General features: G+C 38.8%; 1 protein-coding gene across 6 annotated transcripts in view; it reads right to left on the reverse strand.

Annotated features, from left to right (window-relative positions):
* Nucleotides 1-27,245, reverse strand: part of RAPH1 (Ras association (RalGDS/AF-6) and pleckstrin homology domains 1) — a 209,885-nt gene that overhangs the window by 72,530 nt on the left and 110,110 nt on the right. For 5 of the 6 annotated variants that reach the window (XM_051623051.1, XM_051623048.1, XM_051623053.1 and 2 more), the window contains exon 1: nucleotides 19,355-19,662. The exons of the other annotated variant lie outside the window; for it this stretch is intronic. The gene's annotated coding sequence lies outside the window, so the exon portion shown is untranslated. Of the gene's footprint in view, nucleotides 1-19,354; nucleotides 19,663-27,245 lie in introns of those variants that run through there. 6 annotated transcript variants of the gene reach the window in all.

Consider the following 27,245-nt stretch of genomic DNA (forward strand, 5'->3'; position numbering starts at 1 on the left):
AGGGCTCACAAAATTCTGAGTAATGACTAGATATTAACAGTTCCAAGTTAAGTGTGGAATAACACAGAGAAAATAATAATTTTCTAATATTTTCCTGACATTGCCAGAGTCAAGACTACAACATTCTGTTGGAATGACACTTTAGAAAAAATCATCTGCTAGATCTTTACTTTGTGTAAAGAGTACTTCAAAGAATACTCTACCATAGATCCTTGAATACTTTAACTTAACATTGCAAGTTTTTCAATAGAATCCTAATTGCAACTACAGACAATTTTCTGTTTTTTGGTGTTTGAAATAGTCTTTCTCTCACAGAAAAATGAAGAGAGACTCTGTATTCTGCTTCCCGGTGAAGGAAGAATGACCTTTTCCCATTGTCCTTGTCCAGCATGGACAGACACAACACAAACTAACACACTCTCAAGGCCTCCTTGACTCAAATGATGTCTTGGAAGTTTTTGGTTTTAACAGGTGTACAGAGCTCAGTACCCAAACAAGGGTACCAGCCAACTATACTCTCTGCTGTGGCTATGGTTTCTCCCAATACTCTGTGCAAACAGCTTGTTGCCATTGAAAGCAGGATCTTTGTCTTCCCAATACCCAGTTCTAAAGTAGACCACGAAACATATGTACTGTATTTATTAAATTTTTGTTATATAACTGAGAATCAAACTCACAAACTATAGAAAACTTCAAGTAATCAACAGTTTGTCAAGAAACAAACATCTCTGCCTCTTTTCGATGTTGCATCTTAGTATCAGAAGCCATCAAGGCTCATTCTTTCCTGAACTCAACAGAAAAACTGAAAACTTTGCAACACAACTAACTCATATATTACATTTCTCAACTAGTCAGGTATTTTAATTCCTTCATCTGTCCTTTCTACAAATGTAACAAAACTGCCAAAATATTGTTTAAACATGAGAAAAACAATCTAACATAAAAACAACTTTTACAGATTAATTGATACTACAATAGTTTAAAAAAAAAAAAACACTAAAACAATACAGCTGTAACAGGTTTGATCAATGCACACTACCTCATTTTTTTCCCACAGAACATAAAAATTCTTGTCCTCTTATGAAAATAATCAGATGTAATTTCTAAGCATTAAACATTAGTTAGAAAACCAGACCTAAAACCAAGTGTATACTGTAATGTCTAATGAATTTGCATAAAGTTCAAAGAGCCATATTCCTCCTAAGGGCAAAAAGGGGGACAAAATACTACCTCAGTTTACAGTATCACTGCAGCCAGTCCCCGTTCCTTTCCAAAACACTTAAATCTGTGTCCACAAGGCTATTGCTAGTGCTGTCATTTCCTTCAGTATAATCTGGAAATCAGCAGGAAACATGGCTAACAACAAACAGAACAGAACCTACTGTCCACTCCAAGCCCATTTTTGAAGTCTATGTATGCTCTTTTCCAATTTAACAATAGTGAACTCCTTCCAGGATTAAGGGTATTCCAGTCAAGAATTCTCTCAGATTAATATTTTTCTGCTATATAAAACCAGTATAAACTCTTACTCTAGACATACACTCTTTTGGCATGACTGGGGGACTAGGTTACATCTAGTTCACAGAAAATTAGGTCACCCATTTAATAAGCAAATATAAACTGCATGTTGAAGTTCGTAAGCATTTCATGGGTACTTTCCCTCAACAAAAATTTTGAAGAAATTAATCAGAAATTCTGAATACAGCTAATTAATTATAAATGCAGGAAGAAGAAAGTTAGTATTTATAACCTTAGTCAGACAAAAAAATCATTATTTCATCCTAACAGCTGTGGAACAATTTGGCAAGCCTCAGAGTAAATTTTTTTTCTTAACATCCCAAAAGAACAATTATTTTTTTTCCTCAAAAATATCTTCTTTGGTATAAAGACCTCTCTAATGAGTGAGCCAGACAAATAAACTACAGAATACAACACTAAAAATAGAATGTGTATCACAATGACTATTTTTACTGCTAATGCAGCTGTACTGAGTTTACCACACTGCATATGGAATGTAATTTGTGACACCAGAAACGGTAATTACTTGGACCACATTCACATCTTGTTAAAGACAAAGGTCGGCAAGAAAGAACTGATGTGTATTTGTTTTGCTGTAGCAAAAAATGAGCCACAAAGTAACAAAAGTTCCTATTCAAAATGTAGGTGACAGCAACAAGTTTAAAAGCCACATTGCAATAAGTGTCTTAATTCATTAGCACCTATATTTAAAAGCAAAATAATTTCCAAGTTGTGTTTGTTTACTGAACTCTGAAGAAGTTTATGCAGATGTGTAAGTTTGTGGAACATCCCATTAGCCTACCATCTCATGTCCTCAGATTGCTAACTGTGAAGTGTTTCATTTTTTGTAGAAGAGACTATTAGACTTGAATCTTAGCTCTCTATCTCAAGCTGAATATAATTTAAAAAGCATCACCATGAAAGGATTTACAATGAAGCTTAAAAAAAAATAAAAATTCATGGCTTTTACTTGTTTTCTATATTCCTTCAGACCTCAAAACGCTCATTCAGGTCTAAGTCTTGCTGGCAACTTCTTCCTATTAGATTTCCAAAGCAATTTATAAAGTTTTGCTGATAGGAACTATACAGCCTAGCATACCTTAAAGAGCAGCTTGTGACAAATCAGAGTATGTTTACAAACCACAAAAGGAAATAATTTTTGCAGAGTTATAAATTTCATTCCACTAGGAGGTTTCCGCACACTCTCCCTACCTCCCAACACATCTCTGCAGTAAAAGTAGCTTATAAATACTACAATACATAATTACATGCTTTACATATACCTATTAATAATTCCTGCCAGGTACCACATCCAGACTGTAAAGGAATGCTGCATTTAGACAGTGTCACATATCTCTTTCCATAAGCAGAAGGGGAACACTGGAATGAAACAGAGCTGTTTCTTTAAAGGTCCTGAAATCTATACAAGTGATGGACTTAATCCATCTTTACCCCTCAGAATTAGAGATGTCAGTCCATTTTTTCTGCTCCCCTCCCTCCCTTCTTCTTTCTCATTTTCACTCACAGGAAACATGTTAAACTGCATTTATACAGGTCATGGGATCTCATCACGTTCACTTGCATCACAGCATGTAGTTCACTTGACTAACTCTAAAGTATGCAGAGGGCTTGCTTGGGTAGGGAACATGGTCCCGAAACTAGAAAAGCAGTTTCTTTGATAAGGTATCCCCTCACATTAATTTCCCCTCTCCTTCAACTCAATAGTGAAATCAGACCTAAAACTCTAAGTAACTGGTTGATTTCTGACCATCAAAACAAAGAACTTCTTAAAAGCTGGAAAATTAGGGCAAGGTTGAACTCTAGCTTTTCAAATAGTATGACACATCAGGAAAGTCAACAAACACAATTAAATCTAATTTTAATACAGGTAGTCTAACTTGAGTAAAAAATTTTCAGAACGTGATCAGTGCTTTTTGATTCTAAGCCTAGCATCCAAGAATACTTTAATCAACGCTTTTCAGGAAGACTTCTAGCAATGTAATAGGGCATATGCCACACAAGACTTCAGATTAAAATGTTTCATGAGGAAAATGGGTTTTCACACTGCAGCCTGATAAAAGACAAATTGGCTGGTTCTAAGCATAAATGAGGGAAGTTAACTTTGGGCCTTTAAGATAAAGTAATAAAGGAAGTAACTGAGTCCATCCTAAAACAAAGCATCTGAATTTTCATCGCACATGGATCTATTTGGAGAGGAATAACAGGCTGAATTATATAATTTGTGACTCAGTGGCTAAAATGATTTGATGTCATTCAAAGCAACAGTTTTTAACCAGGTCAAATGATAACCATTTCGTTAAAAGTAAAAATATCCGCCAACATTTGAGCTATATATGTAGGCTTAACAATTCCTGAGCATTTCTAACACTTAATTTCTATATACTTCGTATAAATCAGAACATTGAGAAGCTGATTGCTGATTTCTATTGCAGATTGGGGTGAGACAAAAGTTGGACTTTAAATCAGGCCAAGGACAACCCTAATATTTAATAAAGTACAAAATAAAAATTTAGAAAAATTCTCTATGCTGGTTGACACCACTACATATAGAATTTCAAATGCTGAATTCAAAATAACCTCAGGATATTAAAATAAAATACAAATAAATCTAGTTATAATGTAGCTCACAATGTTATGTCTAAACACAGAAGTCATCCACAAGTTCACTTCATAGGTCATGCTGTCAAGAATTAGATGAAATATATTAGCAAAGCATTTTTAATACCCTAGTAGCTTATAGTGAATAAAATTAATTTTCATAAATTAGGCTTTTCCCACTGTCAAGTCCTGCAAAAGGCTTTAAAACTGCTGAATCTACTAATTCTAATCCCTTCATTACGATACTGGAGATTTCTTAATGCAAGTTTTCCACACAAGTATAAACATATCAACACCCCCTCTCATAATCAAGTACTGAAAGGAGCCAGAAGATCTCTCCTTCCTATCATAAGAAAAAGGTTAAGACTAAACTATCTGCAGGGTGCAGCAGACAATCCAAACAATGTGTATACACAGAGTCAGAAAATCCACGTTTCTCTATACAAATCTTCTGATTCATCCTAAACAAATTATGATTTCTTTTTCCAAGAGGAAGTTACAGCAGAAAGAAGAAACACAGTGTTAAAATGGCAAGAAACATTCGACTTACAATAGTGGTTTTGAGATTGGACAATGTTACACACACACAAAATCCAGTATGCCATTTAAAATTTAATTTTACAAGTCAAAGACTGGAAGAAAAACCTCAAAAAGATTTTTCTGAAAAAACCCGCAAAAAAAAAAAAAAATCAACAACACCCCCTCTCCCCCCCAAAAAATAAATTTAAAACTCACACATAATGACAAAGGAAAAAAACAACCATGAGACTTCTCACCCCTTTTAAAGTAAAGAAAAATAAATGAGAAAAGCCTACCTTCTGTAGGAAAAAGAAAATCAAGCCTCAAAGTCCGTGGTAGAAAGCTGAGAAAGATTTCCACACATTGCTATTGCCACAGTGCTAAACACTGCCAGCCACACAGACCAAGAATGGATTCCTAGACTCACTGCTATCACTTCCAGCAACTGTATTAGAGAGCTCAGAAAGTTAAAAAGGAGACAAAACCTTTACTTTTATTTGCACCAGTATACTTTTTGCACACTTGCTCGAAAAAAGCACTAGACAACACAGTTAGTATTACCAATATAATCCATAAGACTCCTCAAATAGTCAAGTCTTAATACGTAAGTCTTTAGAACATTTCCAACGTAGAACATACTTAGGATTTGGGGTTGTGTTGTTTGGGTTGGTTTGGGTTTTTTTGGACTAAACTACTTATATACAAGGTAGGTTTTTAATAGTGCTGGTGAAGCTGAAGCAGCCTTTGTTCTTACATGGTTGGATGTGGCATTCTGCTGAAAACTCTTTTGCATTTGACAGAAATGCTGCTACACACTTCGAAGGATGATACATATAAATAAAATAAGTAGCAATTACCTGGGCAACCTTTCCATAATACTGAAGTAATACAAACAATTCTGTTTTATTGAACTTACAAGAAAACTGAAGATATGGGTCACATTGTTTTGCTCTCCTTTTACTGTTCAACAGTGTTCTAAAATCTTAACTTCACATTCTGATATTGCCTGAATATACAGCAGTGTAACAGAAGCCCGACAAAATTAATCAGTACAAAGTTAGTGTAACACTCTTTGAAGGACTGGTCACCAAAGTGAATGTGGAAACTTCAGTCAAGACACTAGCCAAAATTAATTATTTACTGGACAGTAGCTAGAACTATCAGCAATGAATGACTCAACAACTAGTTGCTACTATAACATCAATTGCAGCTGTTCTGTCAGAGCTGCCAGTAGACCTTCACATTTACTAAAGGAACAGACTAGATCGGGCCCCACGGCAACACAGCTGAGAATGAGTACCAAGAATCCATGCTTGTCCATTAGCACTGTCTCTATACATTCAGTGCAACCACTTATGAGATTTGGAGATTAAAGAGCTCAATCACAAGCCAGAGTGTGCCCCAGAACATCATTTATAAAGAAATACCTGTAAAAAAATGTGATGCATCCTAAGATCTTGTTTATTTCTGGTCTCAACATTTCACCTGATATCACAACCTTATCTCAGAAAAACAAAAACAAACAAAAGACCAAACCAACCAACCAACCAAAAAAAGAAAACCAAAACAAAATAAAAGCCCGTACAATTAAAAGAGAAATAAATACGTCTGTGGAATCATTCAGAGCTTTCTGTGCTAAGCAGTAGGGTCAATTCTAACAGTATGTCTTTCAGCTCTATTATGCCTGACAGTTTATATTTTAAAAATGCAATTAAGTCACAGAAAGCAAGTAGTCATCCCCTTTTTCCATTCTTGTGCATCATCTAAAGAATTTCTCCCAGCTGAGGAGAGTATGCAAAAAGCACAGAACTAGCATAGTTAATTATATTATCCAACCTGCCCTTGTGCATTTTGAGATGGGGAACACCAAGAGCAATACTCTGTCCAGTTCTCAGTGGATGTAGTATTTCCTGTGGGATAGATCTAGCCAAAGCAGCTTAAGAGCACACATGCAAACATAAGCTCAAGTACAAGAAGGAATTCAGCACAGAAAAAAGGATTTTTCTACCTATCCAGTTTCAAATCAAGCAGCATTTCAGAAGCAAACATTCCAAGACCAATAACCAAAAAGAGGACAAGAAAGCTACACATCCAGCTTTCAAAACTACACATCTACAACTCAAATGGAGAGCTGATAGATTGTATAAAGAAACAAACAAACAAAAAAACAACAACATGCATGTAACAATACAGCAGAAAAAGTATAGTTACGAAAGGACAAGGACAGCATGTAACCCATAATATAATGCTTCCTCCATGGTAGACCTAACTTCCTCTTTTTAAATAATGTCCTAAAGACACTATAAAAGATCAGTAATACACAGAGGACATAAATCAATTTTTTACAGAATGCAGAGTCATGGATATTATTTCAGTGCTTATCCTGCTTATCTTTGGAAGACAAAGACCAGAGTTAGTTACAAACATTTTCTAAACATGATCTATAAAATATATTAAGCATAATGGCAATAAAAAGATGAGAACTACATAGCTATCCATCCATATTCCATTAAATACCAGGCATATATAATGGTAGGAAGATCATCAATATTTACTAGTGTTGAAATAAAAATCTCAAACCACGTCAACTACTCCACACAGGTTGGTACCGTCAGCAAACTTGTTGAGGATACACTCAATTGCGCTGTCCATGTCACTAATGAAAATGTTAAACAGTACTGGTCCAAATAGTGACCCCTGAGGAATATCACTCATCACTTGCCTCCACTTGAACACTGGGCGTTGATCACAACTGAGTGCAGCCTTCAAGCCAGTTACTTATCCACCGAATGGTCTACCTGTCAAATCCGTGTCTTGTCAGTTTGGAGACCAGGATGTTGTGCAAGACAGTGTAAAAGGCTTTGCACAAAGCCAGGTAGATGACATCAGTTGCTCTGCCACTATTCACCATCTCTGTAGGCCCATTACAGAAGGCTACCAAATTGGTCAGGCATGATTTGCCCTTAGTGAAGCCATGCTGGTTGTCACAAATCACCTCCTTATTTTCCATGTGCCTTAGCAGAGTTTCCAGGAGGATCAGCTCCATGATCTTGTGGGACACAGAGAAAAGACTGACTGGGCTGTAGTTCCCCGTGTTTTCTTTTTCCCGCTTTTTAAAATAGATGCTATGTTACCTTTTTTTCCCCAATCAGAGGGAACCTCAACAGACCACCATGACCTCTCAAATATCATGGACAGGGGCTTTGAAACTCCATCCACCAAGTCCCTCAGGACCCATAGATGGATCTCATCAGGTCCTACAGACTTCTACACCTTCAGGTTCTTTAGATGGTCACTAACCTTTTTCTCCTCCTACGGGGAGGTACTTCCTTCTCCCAGTCTCTGCTTTCACCTGCTGTGACTTCCACAAGTCATGTAAGGCAAAATTTAAAACTTTCCTATCAAAAATTGAGCTAATAACGTAACATTTTAACTAGTTAACCACCTAGATATTACAAATTCTATTCCAGAATTCTGTTTAATTCAACTCCTATTTAATAATGAGCATAAATACAGAAAACTAAAAAGTTCTGGTCTTCTAGTTTGAAGTAAGGTAGATTTAAACAAAAGGAAGGCCATGTTATCTTCAAGACGGAAGAGGTAGAACACAAGCTTAGAAGGCAGGGGCTTTATTATGCTCTACAAAATCCAGAAACTGGTTTTACGAAGACTGCTTCAAAGCACATTCGCGTGTTTTACAAACACTGTTTGGTGAAATTCCCACTGAAATTTAACCCGTTTTCAACAAGATACAAAAGGAAGACCCAGGGAACTACAGGGCACTCTCACTTCTGTGCCTAGCAAGATCATGGAGCAGATCCTCCTGGACACTCTGCTAAGGCACGTGGAAAATGAGGTGGGTAGTGGCAACCAGCACGGCTTCATCAAGGGAAAATCATGCCTGACAAATCTGGTGGCCTTTTACAATGGGGTCACAATGTTGGTGGACAAGGGAAGAACAACTGATGTCACTTATCTGGTCTTATGCAAAGCATTCAACACTGTGCCTCACAACATCCTGGTCTCTAAATTAGAAGGATATGGATTCAAGGGATGGGCCACTTGGTGGATAAGAAATGGGCGGGATGGTCGCCCTTAAAGAGTTGTGGTCAATGGCTTGATGTTCAAATGGAGACCAGTGGTGCTCCTCAAGGGTCGGTACTGGGACTGGTGCTGTTTAACATGTCTGTTGGCAACATGGACAGTGGAACTGAGTGCACCCTCAGAAAGTTCACTGATGACACCAAACTGTGTGGTGTGGTCCACATGTCGGAGGGAAGGGATGCTACCCAGAGGGGCCTTGACAGGCTTAAAAGGTGGGCCCATTCCAACCTCACAAAGTTCAATAAGGCCAAGTGCAAGGTCCTGCACCTGGGTCAGAGCAATCCCAAGCACAATTACAGGTTGGGGAGAGAATGGATTGAGAACCACCCTGAAGGACTTCTTACAAGGGCATCTAGCAACAGAACAAGGGGTAAGGGCTTTAAACTGAAAGAGGGGAGATTTAGGTTAGATACCAGGAATAAATTAATCTTTGTGAGGGTGGCAAGACACTGAACAGATTGCCCAGGAAAGCTGTGGATGCCACTTCCTGGAAGTATTTAAGGCCAGGTTGGATGGGGCTTTGAGCAACCTGATCGGGTGGAAGGTGTCCCTGTCCATGGCAGGGGGATTGGAACTATATGATCTTTCAGGTCTCTTCCAACCCAAACCACTCTACTATTCTATTTAATTACTGTTTTCAGGTTCACTTCTCATTTCTCAAATGCTAATGCATCTTTTACTTTACAGTGTACAAAGACATGAGGTTGGTCCATGGTCACATTAGACAGGGACATAAAAATGTGTGTTGTCATCTATAAAATAAGATTAAGTATATACTTCACAAGACTTAGTGGACAACATTAATCATCAGAAGGTACTAGATATGAGGAACAGTTTTAGAAGTCACCGATAATACAATAACATGCCTTATGTACTGCACTCAGATAAGTCTTTATAACAGAAAGCAAGTAACAGCAGTTCAATTTAAACTCTTTACTTGACAATGATAGTAAACAATCTGTACATGAAATCAAAGTAATTTGTGTCAAGTGACAATGTTTTTTAGTATACTATGTATATTTTAAATTTAAAGGCCACAAAAACTTAATATACTTTTGAAGGATCTATGCCCAGAAAAGATAACAGATAAAATCATTCCCCACACTTTTGAGTGTAATGGTCTATTCAAGCTAACTTCCTGTATGACAACTGTAAACATATTAACTATCTGACACTTCAGAATAAGAATTAAGTTGACACCTCTTTTCAAAACATGAGATGCTGAATAAATCTCACTTCAAAAGAGAAACACCACTGAAGTTCAAACTGCAGAGTCTGAAAATACTTTATTTGCTCTGCACTAGACTTTAAACCCCACAGTGCATGCTAGTTATTCCAGGAATATTCCATTCCAGTTGATAAAAGATAATTTAAGATTTTTCATTACAAAGTAGCAATAACTAATTCTGAGGGCTTTGGGATTTTTAAAAATTGTTGTGTTGTTTTTTTTTTTTAGGAGCTTGTTAAGTTTTTGCACAGATTCAAGATAAACAGAAATAATCAATATCAAAATAGAATATTTCATCCAACCTAATCACAAAAATTTTAGTAGGGTTATGAGGGTTTGTTTTCCATTTTATTTTTAAGAAAGGCTTCAATTTTCACTAAAGAGAACAGCAAACACAAAAGGTTAAGCTGTATTTTGCACGATCAATAGGAGTTTAGTTAATACAGACCAGTATTCATAATGACACTGTATGTCTCACTTTAAGAACCGTGACATACATATATAGTTTCTCCTAAAAATTTCACACATTTCCCTATTGCTTCAATCTTCTGCTCTGCCAGCTGCCAGAAGAGAAGACAACATTCATGTTTTTCCTTGGGGTCCTCCTTCTTCCACATAATTGCTGATAAGGAGAATTCTCACTTCTGCTTCACTACTTAGAAAGAATCTCTGAGGTCTCTACTCAAGAACAACTGAACATTTCCTTAGGAAAGTAACTCCTTTCCTTCTTCTTTATGCAGGAATTTATTGTTCTTACTCACATCAATCTGACAAATAAGCCTTTCAGTTTCACAAAACTGATCATAAGATATCGCTTAGTTACTTATTGACAGACATGCCTGAGTAGAGGTGAAAGAAAAAGTCATCTTCTGTTACCCCGCTTCAAGCAGAGTTGTCCTCCTGACCTGTGACGTGCTCAGAGCTGGCCAAAGGAATTCAGAAATTTTAGTCAGTATTACTACCTTGTAAAGTTACTAAGGAGTGAATACTACTGGCTTTTCCACCTTCCCCTACTAAATAAATGCCACTATTTAATAAACAGAAGTGATTTCCTTAACCCTCAGACACAACTACTGTTAAATAAAATCTAGAAATGTTGGTCACTGATGTGCACAACAAACTTGCTGAATGCTTTTCCGGGAATAGCATGCAATCATTCATTTTTCTCTCAAAGCCACTCAGAACTTCATGTCCAAGTAAAAGGTCACTTTCTTAAGTCATGCATTAAAGAGATAAGCAACAACTTCCTTAGAGAGCAGAGGTCTAAAACACATTTTTCATTAAAAGCTCAGAACTACTTAAGGAGTTTTTTTGCTAGGGGATTTTTTGTTTTCCTTTTTTTTTTTTTTTTTTTAATGCACTATAAAACACATTTTTGTAAGAGGTCTTTAGTTACTTGCAAAAAAGAATGATTACAGACACCTGGGAAGTCCAAACTTGCATTGGTACATTAAAACAGATTCCAACAATGATTAACTCAATTTTAAATGGTTCAACAAGATCACAGTGATCCTTCTAGCAAGAAGAAAAGTAGGAAGCAAATTTACTGAGGATAAATAAAGAGAGCTTGGAATGCTTGGCTTCTGGCACGGAAACAAAAATCCTATGCAAGATGCCTCATCACTATAGAGGCATAAACCAGGCAAGTCGAGATGAAATTGAAAACACTCAGAAGACGTGAGCGGAAAACCACGTAGGAATAGCCAAAAGCGCAATACCAAAGACTGAGACTTTAAGTCCAGATACAATCCATCAGCCATGTACCTCCCACAGAACAACTGTGAAGAACATCATCCCAGTACAGTGAGCACTGTCCTTCTTTCTGAAGGAAGCTACAATATACAGGCCATTTATTTCACATAGGGTGTCTTGTCTGTGTATGTAGACAGAGTTTCAGATTTAAAGCAAATTCTAAAACTTTGGATCTTAACTTATTGTTGAGCATTCCCAGCCAATGACAGAAGAAAACCTGAGGGAATGCTGTCATAGTCATAATAAAATGGTTTCATATTTGTTGCAAGTACCTCTCTTCTGACCTAATTCAGTATTTCTTGTTCTAAACCATAAGGGAGCAAGAAGCAATGAGCTCAGATCCAAAGTAGAAAAAAACTTAAGATTAAAATTAAAGCAATTAGTATGCAAGTATATGTGTAAAACTAACAAGCTTCCCATGCCAATTTTACCTTTGAAAGATCATCATTAACCTGCAAAAACCAGTCTCATTCATGAGATGTTTGAAAACATCTCAAAAACTTAGTATTTTCAATACTGAGCTAGAACCCATCTCAGTTTTGTAAACCAGGTTGCCTAAATAAGTATAGATAACATTTGCCATTTATAGATGAAAATGAATTCATCAAGGAAAATAACGGTGCAAAGTATTTCCTACAAAAGATTCTGAAACGCTGGACAGATGCCTTTTAATACTCGTAAAGATGCAAATAGTAGCCTGGGAGTTTAAAAATGTTTTTACATCCCAGAGATAAAAGAAACTTTTAATTTTGCAAAACTATATATTTATGTCTAGAAAGACATATACAAGGATGTAGCTTCTCTTCCTCTCTCAATCGCTCCCCAAAGGTAGAACCTTTCACCTCAACTCATCACTCCTTCAACGTTACCAATTTAGCATGCTGTGGATCATGCTGTAAAACTGAATCACAGACTGCATAGATTAAATCTCACCAGTCTCTTTTAGGAGTATTTTTAACACACAGCAGTTCAACAATCACTAAAGCTAAATAAGATCTAAGAGTATTTCTGCCAGGAAAGAATAAGGGGGGGGAAAAAAAAAAAAAAAAAAGTTGTCTCTAATCTTAGTTGCTTCTAATTTGCTCTTATTAATACTGTTTCATTAAGGGACCTACTAGAAAAAGCAGAGTGGAACACTGAGTTCTTGAATCTGAGAGTTTTAATACTGGGTTCAGGACTGTCAGACATGCAAGCAGCAAACAACTGCAAACCTGTGGCTATTCCATGCATAGCAAATACGTCTGTACAGAGATTAATGAGTGGAAGCTTATAACCAACTCACTGAGCAACTTTACTTCCTCCAAAGAACCTGCACGTTTGTTTTGCTAATACTATCTTCTATAGCATCTATAATGTATGTATCAGTGACAACTCATCATGAAGACATGGAAAGCCTGCATACATGTACATGAGCCATTTCTTTCCAAGTATTTGTCTTTTCACTAATGGTATATAAAAAGGATCAATTCAGCAACTTCATAGTATGTAAGAGCATCACTACAAATTTAGATGCCCTTTGACAGAGCGGAAAATCTGCCAAACAGTGTTTCAATATGCTTTTTCAGTGACTAAACCAATCAAATAGGCATTTTCAACAAATAAATATTTCATCATCATAAACAATGAAATTATTTCACAGAAAGGCAGAGACATTAAAAACAACACTATATTTTTTTCATCACTGATTGAAAAAACACAGTTGGAACAAAACTGTCTTAGCCTCATCTGCAAGTTTCAAAAATAATTAAATTCCAAATAAAAAACCCTTTATGAATTCTATGCTGTAAAGGTAGTATTTTTCACAGTATGCAGTAACTCACTCAACTTCTAATGTTGCACTGAACTCAGTGGGCAATTTTATTACACATATTAAAGGGATTTAACTGCAAAGGTGTTATCAGAGTAAGAATTCAACTCTTTGCAGCTGGGTTTTTTAATAATCAATCCTTGATACATATTCATTATTTGCATTTCTAACACTATTTAATACGAAGCCTTCAAATTCCAATTTTAGAAGCAGATGATACGAATTTACCAATTACAGTTTCAGTAAGACTAATAATTGAGTTTTTTGGACATTTGGAATATACTTTTGCTTTTATGATAGTTTACTGAATTTCAGAAAATAAAGTAAAATTTTGCACAGAGTAATCAATGAAGAGTTTACAGTACTTCCTTGAAGAACTTGCAGAGTTTTTCACAAGACATTGATACACAGTGGTAGGATTATAGAAGCAGAAACTACAGCAGTTATAGTCTGGGGAGTGCTTTAACCAGGACTCTGTAACCAAGTTCAGACATTAGGACTATGACCATGTTGAATGAAGTACCTTTTCTATGCTAAAGATGGCTGTTCTTAAAGAAAAGAAGTGGTAACAAATGACAGAATTTACATCAAGATGAAGTCTATCCATGTATTATTGGAAAGCAACAAGCTCTACTTGAAGCTTTTCTTTAGCAAGCAAACACTAAACTGTTCCTTCCTACTGGAAGAGCCGCAAAGGCAACAATTAGAAAAAAACAAACCAAGAAGTAATGGTATTGTACATCTTAACTCTAAGCACAGCACAATTATACTTGCTTTCATTTTTCTTTAACCCAGTATTAAGGACAAAAAGATATGGCAGGAATACTACAGGTCCTACAAACACAGCAAATCGGTAAGTCTTTGGGAAAAGGGAAGGACAAGATGAGATAACCACAGCACTGGCAGTCACAAAGGAACGCACACTAGCGACAGGCAGTGGACTTCCAACTCTATCACATGAACAGAAGTTTCTGTCAGTTCCCAAGCAACTGCTCCTAAAATTTTCTGAAGGGTAAAGTTATTAGAGAGGATGAAGGGTGTCAATTAGTCTGTCTCCAGCCCCCTTCTGTATATATGTTTTACTTAACATATTTTTCCACTTCATACATGCATCTCAGAGAAATGACCAGGTTCTCCATTTAACTCCGCCAAGACTTTTTTAGATGAAAGTGCAATACTGACACAAGTAATAAAAATAACTGATCAGTCACAAAACTGGAGAATGTCGTCACTTCTTGCTCCTGTTTCTTTCTAATTCTCATCTGCTAGAAATCAGCTATTATGCTGTAATAAACACTAGGAAACAGCAAGATGCTTTGGATCTTAAGTAAAAGAGTACTGGTTTAGCATATGAACACAACTTACTATTCTAAGCACTTACATTAACAGAGTACTGACACCCTTACACAGTACAAGACTATTTAAGCAGATATCAAATACACCACTTAGAACAATACATTAACATTCCAGTAAGGGATGATATTTAAGATAATTTCACACAAGATGAGAATAATCCTCATTCAGTTCACCATTTGCTCATTCAGTTTACCATTTGCTCTATGTAACATTTTTATCAGCAACAACTTGAGCTCTTGAACACTTCAAAATATTTACTCAAGAAAAGTAAATGAAACATAACAGTTTTGCTACTAAGTATTCTAATTCCCTCACCAGACTCCTATAATAGTTTTGTACAAAAACGTTCCTCTTACACATTGCTCCCCTAAAAAGGAGAACTAGAGGAAATGAAGATTCAATTACCTTTGATTATATCAATTTAAATTAATCTGTTGAATTTCTAAAACTTGAAAATTCAGTAACAGGTAAAAATTAAGTTAGATGACTAAAAAGTTTTAAAACTCTTTTTGTAGTAGTTTTTGGAATTCCTACTCCCTCTCCAGTCCTCTCTATAGAATTTAACTAAGTCATTATCAAATAATATGGCAAAAAATAATTTTCCCAGTGTTTCAAATTCTCCTGTTTCAAATTCTCATGCACACCATCTCCCTTCACACAATTCCTGACAAACAGATTGATAGACATTTCAATTACTCTTCATTAATAGATGTATTTTTAAAAGCAAGCTCAACAAAAATACTATTCTACATAACATTTTACATCAGACACTTCAACTAAAGCCTGTCCTAGTAAGTAATTAAAACTACCACTTAGGACAAAAGAGAGAAGCTATTTTAACTTGTTGAAAAGTAAAAAAAAAATTTAGCCATTGTATCTGGATCTAGCTGCAGATACTTTTCTCATTCTTTGTAAGATTTTCAACTGTGAGGATGATTGTTAACAACCTGAACCATCAAGGAATTTTATTTGTCTTTCTCACAGAGATGTATACGCTTAATTGGATAGTTATTACTAGTATTAACCTTCTGAAAATAATATGCCATTTTCAATGAACATAGATTTTAAGTGATGATGATGCTTGCAGATGAACGAGAAGATACTTACATCCCTTACCAATCTGAAGAACAATTATAATAGGCAATTAGAGTGCAAGTTTTCTCACTGGCATTCCCTAACCTTGTAAACAAACCTTGTAAACATTGCTAAAGGTGGAGAGCATTCAACATGCACACTCAAACTCTGCAACTGACAATGAGGAAAAAAAAAAATCAAAACACAAAACCCCCCTATTTTTTTAATCCTTATAAGAACTTTTTTATTATGACAACTTTGTTATTTTAAGTTACATTTTCTTAAAACTAAAACTCCCCATAGAAATACACTAAATGTGACTACTCAGCAGTCTGCTGTCATTTCTATTATTAAACCTTAGCAATAGAAAAAATGTGGTGCCTCTCTTTATAAGACTTGTTTATCTCAGATCACTTGATTTAGTTGTAAATCAACATATGTTTTCTCCTGGCAATTGAAGAGAAAGGGTGTGAAACATCACAAAATAGGCATCCATCAGTGTATGGTTTATTGTTGGGGGCTGACATACAAGTTGAACGTTTTTTGCTTTGGTAAATGTCTGGAACATGTCTAGTCTAAGTTCTAAATTTAACCTTCAGGGACCTCATCTATCCTATGAACCAATGTTAAAGGGAAGCTGTGAAGCACATTATTTTAGTTCTACTTGAAAACTCAGTAATAAAATTATTGTTTAACATAAAGATTATTTGCAACCTTTGACTTCATTTGTAACACAAGAGATTTTGAATTTTCTACTATGAAGAATGCAATCTAAATTACTTAACGGCTGGTATCTTCAGCACTATTCTTCTTAGTATTTGCCTAACTAGCTTAGTCACTCAGATTTAACTCTGTCCCAGTTTGATTTATTTTTTTTTTCCCCTCCAGCGGCTGAAAGACATTTGAAGAAGGAAGGCAAGTTGTACAACCAGTAATTATCAGATTAATACAGCACAGAGTTATTCAATTAAGAGCACAAAGAAATAACTATTTTCAGCTAGAAAAGCTAGCTGTCTTTATTAAAAAATCTGAATGCTGAAAGGAACAGATAAAGGAGCACATGTTCATATTCTTGTAAAACTCAAATAAAGAAGCAACACAATAGCTTTACAGATAAAAAAAAATGTCAGTGGTTTTGGGAGAGAAATGAGGCAATATCCACATATTCTGACACTCAGAAGACTGAAAAATAAGGACTCTTAAAATCAATCATATTGAACCATTACCTACAAAACGTACTACGGCAGTCTCATACACTCCTTTTAAATCAACAGGTGTTCTCTGTACCATGGCTTACCTCATCAAGAAAGGAACAGGCTGCAATATACAGGAAGTTCACAACAGTTTATGTCAATGTACTACTCCCCTGAAAAAGCTATTTTAAATTCAAACCTGAAGGCAGTGTTCTCAAGCTACTATGCAAGAAAGGCAGATTGAAGAATAAAAATTGTCAGTGTCCCCCTTCACGTTAATTTTTTTATATTCTTTTGAGAGCCTAACAGCTGGTAGACTACATTGCTCTCCTGAGCTGTGGCTTATCTCTTTGCAATACTCTTTTCTCTATTATCCCATGCTGAGTCACAGAAACAGTGGTAGGACTCTTTATTGCATGTTGCACGTCTAAAAAAACAAGCCTTTTTATGGAAATATCTATCTGAAAATGAAATTTGTACGAGTGCAATAAAAAAAATTCCTTAGTGCCACCTACCTGCTTGATTTCTGTAATGTCATTTGAGTGTCACCCACTGATCTTAAAAAACACATACCAACCTAGGTGCAGAAAAACAGTTCTATATTCCACTATCCACCACACCCACTCAAGAAGGATATCAGCACATTAAATATGGACATGTCTACATCTACTTATATGTAAAGTATTCACTATGCCTGGAATTTATGACCTATACTTTTGTTCTTCAAAATGATTTAGCAAGTGATTTTTCTGTTCTATTTTAAAAAGCAACATCTCAGCAGAGAAAATCTGATTAAATGGAAAACTATAAAGGAAGATCTGCTGTTTTAGACATATAATTTCAGTAAACATTTAAATTCATTTTTCTGCTCAGTGGTGTTTTAAAAGCCAATGTATCCCTGTTTGGAGGACAGGAAAATGAGGGAAAACAGACTGAAAGCAGCAAATTGTTTAAAATGAAGTGGATGTGATTCTACAGTCTCATGTAACAGTAGTTCTCCACTCCTCCCTCACATGAATGGCAATGTAAATATATTAGCTATAGGAAACAGCATACTTGTGCCAAATCGAATGTACCTGTAGTGCTCTGGTGAATGAGAAATTATACTACACGTACTCCTGTTTGTACCCTTCTGAATATCTATAACCAGGTAAAACCATAAAAAGCCTTGAAATACTAGTAAAAATTATAAAATGCAAAGACAGTGCCCAATCATGCAAGGAACGAATTTCTGCCACATAAGATAACAAATCCAAAAGGTAAGAAGCCTTCCAAAATGAACAGGTAAGTCACTAGCTTCTTAAAACAACTAGCATGAATGCAGTAGAAAAATAAGTATACCTGTATTAATATTACACCGGTCACGTGACTCATGTACACAGACACTCCTCCTTTCCCTCCCACCATCAATTATTTTCCCCATACAAAAAAGAAGACCAACAAAAAAACCACACACTCTCCCCATCTTCATTAAAAAAACAACGCAGTCAGCAGCCTTGCTCAGGAGGCTCTTGGCAAACCAGCCTGCCCTCAGTAAGTCGTATGGCTAAAAAACTTAAAACATTTCTGGTCTTTCTTTTACTATTTTAAACAAAACATTGTAACTAACAACCCAAATCAATTTTTTCCTTTCAGCACCAGAAAGGCGGATTCGAGCGTGTTTTGTTCCCCGGGTCGCGCGGGGAGACCTGGCGATGCCTGCGCAGGGGACTCGCCCGCCCGCAGCTCCGCAGGGTGGAGACTCACCCAGGCTGACATTGTCTGGATGCCACAGACTACATCCCTCGCGCATCCCCGGCTTGCTTCCCAGCCTCTTCTGGCCATGCCTCGCTTGAGGAAAAGCCGGGGGGCGGGGGTGGTGGGGAAACCACAAACAAAAAGCCTCCACCAGTCATCAGCGTTGCAACACCCGTTTTGAAAAAAAAAAAAAAAATGTATCACCCGACGATGCTCGGGGCGTGGAGGGGCACAGCACTCGGACCCGGGCCGTTAAATCCTCGCCCCTCTCACCCTCCTCGCCCAGCCCCGGCCCCGCGGCCCCCGCCCCGGGCAGCGCCGGCGAGAAGCGGCAGGACGCGCCGCTCCCGCCCGCCGGGGCCGAGCAGACCCCCCCGGCTTCCCCACCGCCCCCGCTGCCCGGGCAATGCCCCCCACAAGCCACCAGACGGCGGACCCGCCACTCACCCTGCCTCGGCGCCGGCGAAGCCCCCGGCGGGCAGCTGCCGCCCCGCACACAGGGGCGAGGCGGGCACAGTCCCGCTCGCTGCCGCTGGCGGCACCCGGGCTCCGCTCCGCCTGCGGACCTCGCGGCTGCGGCTGCTCCCGCCACCACTAATGGTGGCCGGCGATACCGGTTCCCGGTGCCGCTCCCTTCCTTTCCCGTTTCTTGTTCCGCCAAGCGCGGAACCGCCTTCGCCCGGCTGCTGAGGGCGCGTCCCTGCCCGGCAGCGGAGTCACCGCTCCCTCCACGCCGCTCCCGCCCCAGCACCCGCCGCCGCTCCAAGCTCCCCCCGCCGCTCACTTCCGGCGCGCAGGCCGCTCCTCGCTCCGCCCCGCCGGGCCCTCCGCCAGCGCCCGAGGGGCAGCGCGGGCCCCGCAGCGCCGGGGCGGCTGCCGGCCCGTGGGCCGTTGGGCGCGCGGGCGGCGGTTGGGCGCGCGGGCGGCGGTTGGGCGGTTGGCGGGCGCGCGGTGCCCTGGCGGGCTCGTGCCCCGCGGCCGCGCTGCCCAGCCCGGCGGGGGGGCCCGCCCGCGGCGGAGGCGCGCCTTGCCGGTGCCGCGCTTTGCCGGTGCCGCGCTTTGCCGGTGCCGCGCTTTGCCGGTGCCGCGCTTTGCCGGTGCCGCGCTTTGCCGGTGCCGCGCTTTGCCGGTGCCGCGCTTTGCCGGTGCCGCGCTTTGCCGGTGCCGCGCTTTGCCGGTGCCGCCGCCGCAGGGGACACGGTGCGGTTCTGTGCGCGGCTGCGGGGAGCCTCAGCCTGAGGGTTTCTGGAGGCAGGAAACTGCCAGATGCTGGAAACCCCACGGACCCTCGGCCGCGTGCCCCGCGGAGCCCGCAGCGGCTGCCCTGGGCCAGCCCCGAACCGCGCCGTCTGCGCCGCGCGCTCCCGCCGGCTGGGAGGCGTGAATCGTTTTAAAAATTGTGATCTCAGCTCGTTTGCAAAATGGGATAAAACGCTGGGCACTACTGCAAATAATCATGGCAGTCATAGAATGGTGGGGGTTGGAAGGGACCGCTGGAGATCACCTAGGCCGGCCGCCGTGCTGCCGGGAGCAGGCCGCGCCGCCTCACGTCCAGGCTCTGCTGCGCTCGGCCCGAGCGGAGTCACTTCAGTTCCTGCGTGGGCGGCGGGGAAGGGGTCAGTGCGCTGGGGCTCCAGTCTGTCCTGCACGAGAGGCGACATTCGTTCTGCCTTTGGCTGGGAAGGTGACTCCCCTTGGCTAGAACTGCTGTCGTACCATAGGTGTGTTTTACCTCAGCTTTTATCACTGCTTGACTAGGAGAAAACTTAAGCGAGCTAAAGCACATTATTTTTCCATAAATAAGCACAATCGTGCAAAATCATGCTGTTCTACTTCTGTAAATAGTAATTTATCAATGAGATTATAAACTAGGTCATGCAAACATGTTAAGGCAGATTTTAAAATACAGTCTAGTACACAGAGAAAAATGTGTACATACAATTATGTAATTTGAAAGACAAAGTTCACACATATAGTTCTAATGTATATAGCAAAAAATCTGTGCCATATAAACTAGTCTTAGTGTGTAATCACTTCCAAATTTGGGCAACATAATAAAATGTTTACAATGAACAATGTCCCTGACAAGCTGAGGTCAAAAGTTTTGGATGCAGTAACTGCAACTCTGAATTTCTTCTATTAATTATCAGTGTGGAATAAAAATGCATGCATTCATCACCAAAAGATTTCAGTAGCCTTCTGGAATTGAAAATAAAATAATCCAATCATTCAAAATAATAGACCACTATTGCTGTACTGCTTCATAGCTTGTGGAAGTGTTCCACAATTAATAAATGTCTGGGCTCACATTATTAATAAAGTGATAAATACTTTAGTTTTCAGTGCCATCCTGCACCTGCTGAGTATCAGCAGTGACAGTGAGCTAGCAGCAACTATGAATCTGATGTTATCAGCAGGCTAAGGCTGTACCTCCAGGTTGTTTTAATCCCACCACGTTTTCCTAATGATCCTCCATGACCCCGTAGAGCTTAGAATGACAACACGTCCCCCAAAAGCGGACTTGAGATTCACAAGCACAGTGAGTGCATGAGCAGTGCAAGGAGCAACTTTGCTGCACCCTGCTCAAGCTCGTGCTCTGTGGCAGCTCCGCGTACATCTAACCCAGCACAGAAGCACTGCCAAGTCCCATTCAGCAGCTGCATGTCTCTATGAAATGTGCAAAGCTTCATACACTCAACAATGAAATTGTATCAAAAGGAAAAAGAAGCTGCAGCTGACTAGTGCTCACAGCTCTTGGTATGTGGAAATATTATTCCTTTATATCAAACTTGTCAAGTTGCCTTGAGCCTAAGCAGATAACACAATTAATTTAATGCAGGGTAGAGATCAGAGCTGGACCATGTTAAGCTTCAAGACCAGAATGGATCTTTGTGCATCCTACAGAATCACTATCCAATTAGATACATGAGTAACTCATGTAAAGTCATCCGCTGGTCCAGGGAAATAGTATATACCTGAAGTAGATGTTGAGTAAGGTTTTTAAAGTAGTACATGGGATTTAGTCATATATCTGCCAATTAAATTAACAGCTAATGAAGTAATAAAAATACTTGAGCCTTTTGAGTAGGTCAGTTTAAATGTATATCTGCTTCCAAATAAGAAAGGATAAAATGGATTGTTGTTTTTTAATAAGGGCAATAATTCCATGCTTACTGACCCTTTGTTCTCTCTAAATGTTGTCTATCAGTTTCAATTTTAAGTACAGATAAGTGTGAGTCAGCATAGAAGCAATTTTCTTTTTAGTAATTCTACTTTTCAGTTAAGTCTCTTTTAAGTGACTGTACTTTCTGTACTTGGCAGCTGAGCTTAAATTTGAATGCTTCAAAGGTTTTATTTTCTGTAATTAAATAATTCTGGATAAGAAAACATAAACAAAGGTTATGTATGGTTTTGGCTCATTAGATAGTTGGGGGAATTTCCACAAAGGACAGAGCAGGCAAAGGCTGGAAAATATGAGAGTTTAAATTAAAAAAAAAAAAATACAACAAACAAACAAAAAAACCCCAAACAAACAAAAAAAACCCCACCAACAACTCTCATCTTGATTGCTTTGTTGGATCCAAGAAAGCTCAATGACTTGTGCAACAGAAATTTCACCTTTTGGTGAAGATCAGCTGAGTCTGATCCAGACACCATATCTATTGATCAAAACTATAACTATATATATAGGCATATATAGGTACATCTATGTATACATGCAATTACTACACCATGAAATTCTGAGCACCTGTAACCCCTGCCAGCTCTAACAAGAAGAGCAGTCTGTTTCCCCCTGCTACTTTATCAAAAAGTTTTGCCAACTATGGTGTTCAAGGTACAAAATCATTAAAAAGCCTTTCATGTGCATCAGTATCTTCCTCAACCTATACTGTATCTATTTCTGCTCAGCAAGCTATAGTGGCATTTTCAAATGGGAGTTATGATGAAGTATTACAGATAGTGAGCAGTCCTGAAGGAGAAAGACTTGGGGCTTGTAGTTGATGAGAAGCTTCACGTGAGCTGCCAGTGTGCGCTGGAGCCCAGAGAGCCAATTGTGTCCTGGGCTGCATCAAAAGAAGTGTGGCCAGCAGGGCCAGGGAGGTGATTCTGCCCCTCTGCTCTTATGAGGCTGCACCTGGAATACTGCATACAGCTCTGGGGGCCTCAGCTCTGGAAGGACATGGAGCTGTTTGAGAGGGTCCAGAGAAGGGCCACCAAGACGATCAAAGGCCTGGAGCACCTCTGCTATGAAGACAAACAGAGAGTTGGGGCTATTCAGTCTGGAGAAGAGATCTTATAGCGACCTTTCAGTACCTCAAGGGGCCTACAGGAAAGCTGGGGAGGGGCTTTTTACCAGAGAGGGCAGTGATAGGACAAAGGGTAATGGTTTTAAACTGAGAGAGGGGAGATTTAGGTTAGATATTATGAAGAAATTCTTCACTCTAAGGGTGGTGAGGAACTGGAGTGGGTTACCCAGGGAGGTTGTTGATGCCCCATCCCTGGAGGTTTTTAAGGCCAGGTTGGACGAGGTTTTATGCAACCTGATCTAGTGGTAGGGTTCCCTGCTCATGGCAGGGGGGTTGGAATGAAGATGATCTTTGAAGTCCCTTCCAACCTTAATGATTCTGTTTCTTAGCAACAGGTATAGCACCCATAGCCATTAACACAAATAATTCAGTTCATCCAGCCTATATGTTAAAAATGTCTTTTATCAGATCTTATCTACTGTTCAGAGTAAACAAGAACATCTTGAGAATCTGACCGTGAAGCAACAGGTGCAATGACAACATCAGCCCATATTAGGAATGAAGACTTGGACAGGAGCTTTTGGAGTTTCAAGCCAGCCAGCATAATACATAATCCCTTGCAGAAACAACTCATGTTCCAGGTTAAGGCTGCTAAGCTTTCTCAGGCTACTACTCTTCTTAGGAAAGGCTGCTGCTATTTGCATGTGGGAACAAGTTCAAACAGAGGAGCACCACAAACAATGGAATGAAACAACATTTTCTGAACTCATTTCATTGGTGTAAATCAGGAAAATCCTGACTAATTCCAGCTGAAGTACTCCTGATTTACAGTGGGATGACAGCTCTGAATCCAAAGCACAGAATAGATGTGAATGAAAACATGACCACTCTCCTGCTTATGCACTTTCCCCTCATTCCACCTTTGAGAACAAGAGGAATACTGCCTTCCCATTTATCAGGTGACGATTTAAAGCAGAGAGAGTAAGCTACCTCCCTCCCTACAGTCAGAAAGGAAGTCTTGTTTACAGCCAAGGTCTGAATTCTTTCATTAATGCCAAATCAGTCCCTTGCTTGGAAGATTGCTCTTCATCACAGACTCATTGACTGATACTCTTTTTAAAGAAGTGTGAGTATTGCCATAATACAGACTAGCAAATAATCTACCTATAGCATGTATTATCCTTATCATTCCTTTTAGTGAAAACTCAAAACATTCCATCACACATCTCAGTAAATCAGCAGGACTAACACATGTCAATAAAACATTTTTTTCTAGACCCTCAGAGGAATCAGTTTATGCTGCTGAAGCAGAAAGCTTGTTTGGCCCTTGCACTGTTTTAATCTAGCACATGCAGCTGCAAATGTTGTCCTTGCTCACAAAGCTTCCTAAATCCCTTTTTAAATTCTGCTCAACTCTTTGCCTTGATGACAGCTGCCTATGGCAATTGGATTCCATAGATAGAAAATATACCGTGTGAAGTAGTATTGAAAATGTGTTCTGGAAGGTTTTACTCTCAATTGGGGCATAGAGGCTGCAATTAACTGACTTCACTAGACACCTGATGAAATTTCATCTTATGTGAGGTTCCCCTTTCCTCCATGATTTGTACTACCCTCCATTACTCTTTATTCCACACAGCTGACTTTCTGATTCCATTTTAGGTCCTTTGAGGAAAATCCTGTCCCTCAAGAATGTGTCTGAGCACCTGTGCAACCGTGCACATGAATACAGGGAAGCAACAGCACATACAAAGATAAAGATCTTCCAAAATCCAGAGCACCACAAGGACTCCCTGGATTCTCCTACCAGGCTGAAGTCAGTGATTGATTTTAATGGGAGCAGGGCTGAGCTAATGCTGGCACTTTGGAAAATCCCACCCAAGGGATTCAGTGATATTGAAAGTGGCTGAGACAGGTTAACTGTGGGGCATGTCCACTAATGAGGAATGGCATGATTGTCTTTATTAATTTTCCTTCTCCAAAGTACAGTTAGAATGTATATATTTTTATATCTTTAGGAAAAAGATAAAATATATCTATTTCTAGGGGTTCTTACTAAGAGGCAGATAAATGAATGACTTTCTTCAGCACAGTTACAGGCCTTAAGATCTATCACACCCCCAGATCTATTAATACTCTAGCTGCCTTTCTTTTTCCTTCATCTGACTTAATATGTTTACAAGGGAAAATAATGTATCAGTGGGTCCCATTCACAGTAGTTGCACTGGCTATTCATAAAACAACATTTTTCATTGTCTTCTAAGAGATGGGAGCAGCCAGTATTTTTCTGACAGTACCTTTAAAACCTTTAAATTAAAAAAACCTTTTAAAAAAATCTCAGTGGTGAAAATGATTTGGAAAAGGTCCATTAGCATAGGGAAAAAAAAAAAAGTTGTCACAGTCAGGTTTTGGAGAAGTCACTACATGGTAAGGATGGCCAGTCTAAAAAAAGAGGCCAAAGCTACGGCAACAACTTTGCAAAGAACTGCAAACAACTACACCCTGGAGTATATTTCTTTGAGTGACACCTCTGAAAATTATGGGGGTACTCATCCATAAGAATTATGAGATTTTGGCACACAATTCACTTAAAATACAAATAGTGTTTCTTTTCCACACATTCTTTCAAACACTAGAATTTTCATAAAAGGAGCAAACATCACACATAATTTCCAAAGCATTAAAAGATCCCATTTGCTATGGTATAATGGCAGAGGTTTGGTCATTAACATCACAGTGGAATAACAGAAGTACACTGTAAGTTTCACAGTCACCAGAACATTGCTTTACATAAAAAAGCCCACAACAAAACCACAAAAAAACCCTCACAAAAACCAAACCAAAACAAAAACTAAACAAGTCCACAGTACATTTAAATTACTAAGGAAGGTGAGAAGAAGAGTGGGGTGGGAAAATAAATCATGTTTGTTTCCACTCACTTTTGGTGCATATGTGAAATATTTATAATATGTACACAGGTGATATTGGCTGGACTTGTCACATTTTTTTAAATAAGTAGTTTAAGATGGTGCAGTTCTTCAACTAGCGAGCAACTGAAAATAGTTGTGGGAAGTTTCAGATTCTGTCTTGAACAGCTGAAGATGAAGGGACTATATTTTTTTAACAGTAAATTTCAGCTTTTTTCTCAATGTATATTGAAACTTTTACAATTTATTTCAAAATTCTCGTTCTGAAATGAAATGTGGAAAATAAATATTTCAGCATGTTTAACATGGTCTGCATATTTCTGGACTTATTAAGGGGAACCATCATGATTTTTAACAATAATTTTAGTGATGAGATAAAAAAATTAAATGGCACTTCCAAACAACTTTGAAGATATTTATTCAAGATTTGATGGGCAACATTCCTTCTTGAATCTTAACGTGTACTTTAGAGGTAGATGGCTTGGGAGCATCTGTCTAGGAAAATTCAAACGCCTTAGTTATTGGTGTGATTTCTTTCAGTCTAAGAGACACATACGCAGCGTTATATACAAGTACACATAATGTATGTTTATGTGTAATTTGTACTGAAGTACCCAGGGATTATGTCTAACTAAATGAAGAGCAGGATTAAGTGAACGTATGGTGTTAAGAAAGCTGGAATAAAATCCCCCTCCATCTTACTCTGCCACACTTACATTGCTTATTAGATTACTTCTGAGTCTGTGTGGACAAGCTTTCTGAGGAAGGAACTGACAAGCACAAAGTTTCACAGCTTGTTATGAGGGAAATTCTGCAAAATTATACTGTCTAGGTGAAATATATTTTGTCTTCTGTTAGAATCTTGAAACCCATTTTTCACTTGCACTGTATCAAAATGTACATGTAGAGAAAGAGAGGACCTAATGGTTTCTTTAGACGACGCAACATATTGCAGCAGGTAGTTCCTCTGTAAGTCAGACTACAGTCATAACTCGATGCTGCCTTCTTATTAAATGCCTTTTTATGAATGTGACTGCAAAGTTCTTAAGCCTACACTAACTGTACAGATTTTCAAGCCAGAACATTTACTTTTTAAAGTTACTTGTGATGTTAGATTTAAAAATCGATGGTTTTCCTGATAATTTACCTAACAATTAGGCCTAA

The sequence above is a fragment of the Apus apus genome, chromosome 6 (genome assembly GCF_020740795.1).
Source record: "Apus apus isolate bApuApu2 chromosome 6, bApuApu2.pri.cur, whole genome shotgun sequence".
Lineage (NCBI taxonomy): Eukaryota > Metazoa > Chordata > Aves > Apodiformes > Apodidae > Apus > Apus apus.